Genomic DNA, 6,408 nt, shown 5'->3' with positions numbered 1-6,408 from the left:
AAATGGGGGTGGCGGGCCCCCTCCTCCTCATCAGCGGTTTGGGGGATGATAAAGCTCATAAAGGTCTTTGCCCCTGTGCCAGGCACATAATACGCGCTAAATAAACAGCAGGGACTCGTGTTCTTAAATCGATCCTGGAGGAAGCCAGCTACACGCCCCCTGGGGAACCAAATTTGCCCCTGCGACTTTGAGATATTTGAGCGGGAGCCGCTGGGGCGAAGCATGGAGCAGAGTAAGGAAAACAAACCCCTAATATCTGGCCTGGAGCATTTCTCCTGGGCGTCCCTCAGTCTCTGTCCTCGTCTTTCAGTCCCTAGCAGATCCTCCTCCGACCCCGCTGGGACGAAGGCCCGGCTTCTTCGCAGGATTCATCTGGCCCCGCGGCCGCGGTGCGGGGGTCACCGGTCCTTGCTCCAGAGAGGGATGAGCGCGGGCTTGACAGCGAGTGCGAGGTTCGAGGTGCGGCGTCGGGGCGCACGCAGCGAGTAACGAGTAACGGTGGACCCGGGATTTTTCTCCGCTCCGGCCCGGAGTCAGCCCTACTCCTCCCGTCGCTGGGAACAGCAACACGGGCCTGGGTGATGAGGAACGAGGTTTCTTCTCCGTGCGTCCTATCTTCCCATTCCCTGCACATTCGCGCGCCTTTCCCCTGTGCACCTTCTCCAAAAGAAGCCCCAAAGCAGCCCTGCAGGGGCCTTGTTCTTTCCTGGGCACCCCCAGAGCTACCCCGCCCCCTAAATCCTCTCTCCAGAAACCAGGAAATGGAGGACGTGCTCCAATCGCGCCTCCCCTTTCCCAGGTCCCTTTGGAGGCATGGCATTTCCCTGCAGGGTCCCCAGAAGCGGAAAACGTCAGAACGCTCAGTGAAAAGAACTAGTTATAAGGTCCACTCAGTTCAGTGAAGGATTCCTTTTTCCCCCTCCTGTCTTTCTCTTCCCTCAAACAGGGACGTTGGGAAATAATCGGGAAACTTCAGATAATCCGGAAAACTGGCTTCTCAAAAGGAGCCAGTCTCTCCGTGAGACATGAATAGAGCTCTGTGCATCTCTCCGTGAAACACAAACTTCCCAGCCAGGCAGCAAGGGATATAAACTTTCCCTTGAACTTAGGGTACATTGGGCCCTAAGACACCAAGAGGCTGCAGTCCATAAGACAGTCTATTCAGGGTATGTCCAAATACAGCCAAATTACAACATGAAGAAAACCAGAGATCTGATTCAGATCTTTCACGTTTAAATAAGAGGGAGGGGGTGAATTGTTGCAATGTGCAAATTGTTCAAACTACTTGTAATCATATTCATTTCCCTGGGCCTCCCTATTGTTGGGTGTAGCAGAGAACCAGGGATGTCAAATTAAGTGGTCTAGAAACAAAAATAACCCCCACTCTCCTTTGAGCCTCTTCTCTCAGCTATGAAATAAAAAGAACTCAAGACCCTTTAGATTGTGGGAGTTCTGCCCAAGGGAATTGATGAGGCAGCTTTGGGTGGAGAGGTAGAAGGGTGGAGGGAATGAGAAATGCAGCAGACGCTGAGTCAGAGGCCCCCACACTAAGTCCTGGCTCTGTCTTGGACGGTCCTCCCCAGCCTCAGTTTTCTCACCTGTAAAATGGGTGTGACACTTAATCCCACAGCACTGCTGTGAAAAATAAACAAACTGATACATGTGAAATGCTTGATCATTATCAGACTTCCCTTGGTCTGTGCCAAATTGCAAGGGGACCCTGGCAAAGAGAGCAAGAAGAGCAGCCCAGGGGTGGGTATGAGCATCCCCCTGGCTACTTGATGCCCTGGTATTTGGACTCAGCTCAGTCTCACCCTCTGCCAGATCCAAGTGGGAGTGAAAGTCCACTGCAGCAGGCCTGCCTCAGCCCCTGTTTGCTTTGGCCACTGCGTGATGGCCCTGCTGGCTTTGCCAACAGGATTTTGGTGTTTGCTCTCCTGCCTGGCATAACTTCTGAGGCAGCTGGCATTCTGCTGCTGATTACTGTGCCTACCAATATGGCTCCTGGCAAGAGGGATCTGTCTTAGCACTTCCTGCTCCGCCTTCCTGCTGCTTCTGCCTTTCTCAGACGCATGGGCTCCCTTTGTATTATCATTCCTAAACTGCTAGGCTTGGAAAGCAGTCTTCGCCTTAAAAATGGCTGCCCCAAAAGTACATTCTCAAAGGTCAAGAAGAACCAGGAAATAAGCCAGGAAAAGAAATCCAAGAACCAGAGAAACCAGTCACCAACCCTCGATTTTCAGAGGACTTGTTTCGTTTCCCCACACTCTTTTCCTCATGGTTTCTGCAGATAGTAGATGTTCTGGAGTGAAAAGGAAGCGAGTCCCTTGTTGAAGGTCACCCCAGACCAGTCTGAGCCCAGGGTTTGGTGTCATGGTGGAAGCAGGATAGCAGGTGTCTGGTGGGAGAAACAATCGTGACCCCTCCCATTCCAAGGTAGGTCTGGGGGCCCCCAGCCACCTCCCCAGCACACAGTGTGCGTGCAGGAGGCGTGAAATACCCTCCACATGATGCACTGCCTGTTTGGCTTTCCCAGGCTGCAGATTTGCGTCATGGCTGGAGAAGGCAAAATCATTGAAAGCAATACTTAGTAAATTGCAGTTCCAAGGTCTTCATTGCCTTCCTAACAATTTGCAAAACCCATTTTATTGCTTTTTTAGGTTCCTCAAGTTGAAACACCACAGTGCGCTGTAATTAAGCTAAGTGACGTGCTAGCTGTAAAGCCAAGGGTTGTGAATGATTATATTTGGCTCATGTACTCACACGGTATGGGTGGGGGAGGATGCTTGGAACAGCTGCCAATCTACCTGACTTAGGCTCCCCGCCAGGGTGGAAGCAAAAGTGGAATCTGAAATCACCCTTTTCAGGCTCAGGAGAGTTACCTTGCCTGTTTGAGGTGGGCCAGGGCCTGTCGAGTGCGGAGTGAGCCACATGTGGCTGTGCCTCAGAGCCCTCTGAGGGAACCTTCGAAATCCGGGTCAACTTTCCCCACCCCCCACTGACTAATTTGGCCAGTAACAAAGAGAGGGTACACCTGGCTTTTAAGATGCCCAGATAGTTCTGAGCCTGGGGAACCTGCCCAGTCCAAGGTGGGTATTTTTAACAACTTGGTCTTCAGCATTTAGAAATTTTCCTTTAGTGTGGCTCTTTTATTTATTTATTTTTTTAAAAGATTTTATTCATTTATTTTTAGAGAGAGAAGAGGGGGAGAAAGAGAAACATTGATGTGAGAGGGAACCATTGATCAGCTGCCTCCCATAGGCCACCCCCCAACCAGGGACCGATCCCGCAGTCCAGGCCTATGCCCCAACCAGGGATTGAAACGGCGCCCCCTACCTTTGCGGGACAACCGCCCAGCGGAGCAGCACAGGGCAGGGCTAGTGTGGCTCTTTCAAACCCACCGTTGACAGGAACTCCTCCACTTGCTGTGTGCAACAGACACTCTGATCTCCATCCCCCAAAAGCTTCTTCCCCCAATGCTCCTATTTTCTTTCAGGGACCCAGTTCTTCAGGAGCCACCTTTCCCTTCCCCTTTCCTTTTCTTTCCCACCAACAGCCATTCTGATGGAGGCCGTGGCTTAGACCCTGGGCCACTGTAGGAGCCTCCAAACTGCTCTCCCATGGCCGGGTCTGTCCTTGCCAATCATCTATTCTACCATCTGCTGCCACATTCATCTCTCTTTTTTTTAAAAAGATTTTATTTATTTATCTTTAGAGGAGAAGGGAAGGAGAGAGGGAGAGAAATATCAATGTGTGGTTGCCTCTTGTGGGTCCCCTACTGGGAACTGGCCTGCAACCCAGGCATGTGCCCTGACTGGGAATTGAACCGCAATCCTTTGGTTTGCAGGCCCGCACTCAATCCACTGAGCTACACCAGCCAGGGCCACATTCATCTTTCTCACCCTAAATGAACTCTCTCCCCCATTTAAAAACCTTCAGTGGTTTTCCACAGGCCACTGAGTGAAGGTAAACCCTTCCCAGGATAACATTTTAGATCCTCCACAATATTATTAATTTGGTAAATGCTTACTGAATTCCCGTTACGACCTAGGCACTGGGCTAAAAGCAGGGGATATAGCAATATAAAGACATGGTACGCTACGGTCTTGCACACAGTCCAAATATAAAGACATAGTACGGTCCAAACGCAAACAAGTTTGCTCTCACGAGGAGTGCAATAATGATGATATAAGAATCAAAGGGCACCTGGGTCTTCAGTGTGTGTGTGTGTATTTTTTAAAGATTGTATTTATTTATTTTTAGACAGAGGGGAAGAGAGGGAAAAAGAGAGGGAGAGAAGTATCAGTGTGTGGTTGCCTCTCACAAGCCCCTTACTGGGGACCTGGCCCACAACCTAGGCATGTGCCCCAACTGGGAATCGAATCAGCAGCCCTTTGGTTCTCAGCACTCAATCCACTGAGCCACACCAGCCAGGGCTCCAATGCGTTTTCTTAAACCATCTTTCCATCCTCGTCTCCGGTTCTCATTCTAATGCAGCCAAATTGGACTAGACCTCAATTTTTGATCAAGTTCAGGATTTTTATTTTTTCCCTCAGGTTTCTATGCCTTAGTCCCACACCTCATTTTTGGGAGGGGGGATCAAAGCCCTTGGTTCCTGTCTTTATTTTTTTTAAATACATTTTATTGATTATGCCATTACAGTTGTCCCATTTTCTCTTCTTCATTCCCCTCCACCCTGCACACCCCCTCCCACCAACATTCCCCCCTTTAGTTCATGTCCATGTGTCATACATATAAGTTCTTTGGCTCCTACATTTCCCATACTATTCTGACCCTCCGACTGTCTATTTTCTATCTACCATATGCTACTTATTCTCTGTATCTTTTCCCTCTCTCTCCTCCTCCCACTCCCCTGTTGATAACCTTCCATGTGATCTCCATTTCTGTGGCTCTGTTCTTGTTCTAGTTGTTTGCTTAGTTTGTTTTTGTTTTTGTTTTAGGTGTGGTTGTTAATCATTGTGAGCTTACTGAACACGTTTTTTATCTCCTTTTTCTTAGATAAGTCCCTTTAACATTTCATGTAATAAAAACTTGTTGATAATGAACTCCTTTAACTTGACCTTATCTGAGAAGCACTTTATTTTAAATGCTGCCCTCCCATTTTAAATGAAAGCTTTGCTGGATAGAGCAATCTTAGATGTAGATCCTTGCCTTTCATGACTTGCAATACTTCTTTCCAGCCCTTTCTTGCCTGTAAGGTCTCTAGAGAAATCAGCTGACAGTCTTATGGGCACTCCTTAGTAGGTAACTGTTCCCTTATCTTTTGCTGCTTCTAGAATTCTCTCCTTCATTTTAATCTTGACTAATGTAATTATGATGTGCCTTGGTGTGTTCCTCTTTCGGTCCAACTTCTTTGGGACTCTGAACTTCCTGGATTTCCTGGGAGTCTGTTTCCTTTGCCAGATTGTGGAAGTTCTCCTTCATTATTTTTTCAAATAAGCTTTCAATTTCTTGCTTTTCCTCGTCTCCTTCTGGCACCCCTATGGTTGGGATGTTGGAACGTTTAAAGTTGTCCTGGAAGTTCCTAATCCTCTCCTCATCTTTTTTGAATTCTTGTTTCTTTATTCTTCTCTGGTCAAATGTTTCTTTCTTCTTTCTGGTCCACTCCATTGATATGAGTCACAGTTTCCTTCCTGTCATTGTTGGTTCTCTACATTTTCCTTTATTTCACTTTTCATAGCCTTCACTCTTTCCTCTATTTTGCGACTATACTCAACCAATTCTGTGAGCCCCTGATTACCAGTGTTTTGAACTGTGTATCTGATAGGTTGGCTATCTCTTCATCTAAGAGGCTTACTTGTATTTTTTTCTGGAGCTTTGATTTGTTCTTTCTTTGAGCCATATTTTCTTTTAGATTTTATTTATTTATCTTTAGAGGGGAAGGGAAGGAGAGAGGGAGAGAAATATCAATGTACGGTTGCCTCTCGTGTGTCCCCTGCTGGGAACTGGCCTGCAAACCAGGCATGTGCCCTGACTGGGAATTGAACCGTGATCCTCTGGTTTACAGGCCCGTGTGCAATCCACTGAGCTACACCAGCCAGGGCTGAGCCATATTTTTTTGTCTTGGCCCCCCTGTTACTAGTAAGGGGCAGAACCTTAAGTATTCACCAGGGTGGGGCAACCCTGCATTGTGGTGCTGTATGTGGGAGAGGGGTCTGAGAGGGAACAATGCCACTTGTTCAGCTCTCTGCTGGCTTTCAGTCACTTCCCCCAATTCCCACAAGCAAACTGGGCCCTTTGTGGTGCCGATTCCCATGTGGGCGGGCCTGTGTACATCCTGGGACCCTGTGGGTCTCTCCAACTAGCTCTCCTGTGAGGCCGGGAGTTCCTTCCTGCACCTCAACCCCCACAGGTGTTTTCAATTGGTGTTTTGAAGCTTTATTTTTC

The sequence above is a fragment of the Sturnira hondurensis genome, unplaced genomic scaffold (genome assembly GCF_014824575.4).
Source record: "Sturnira hondurensis isolate 20B ecotype Veracruz unplaced genomic scaffold, ASM1482457v3 Scaffold0021632, whole genome shotgun sequence".
In the NCBI taxonomy this organism is placed as follows: Eukaryota; Metazoa; Chordata; class Mammalia; order Chiroptera; family Phyllostomidae; genus Sturnira; species Sturnira hondurensis.
The sequence above is the reverse complement of the archived record's forward strand: the minus strand, read 5'-3'. Positions refer to the sequence as shown.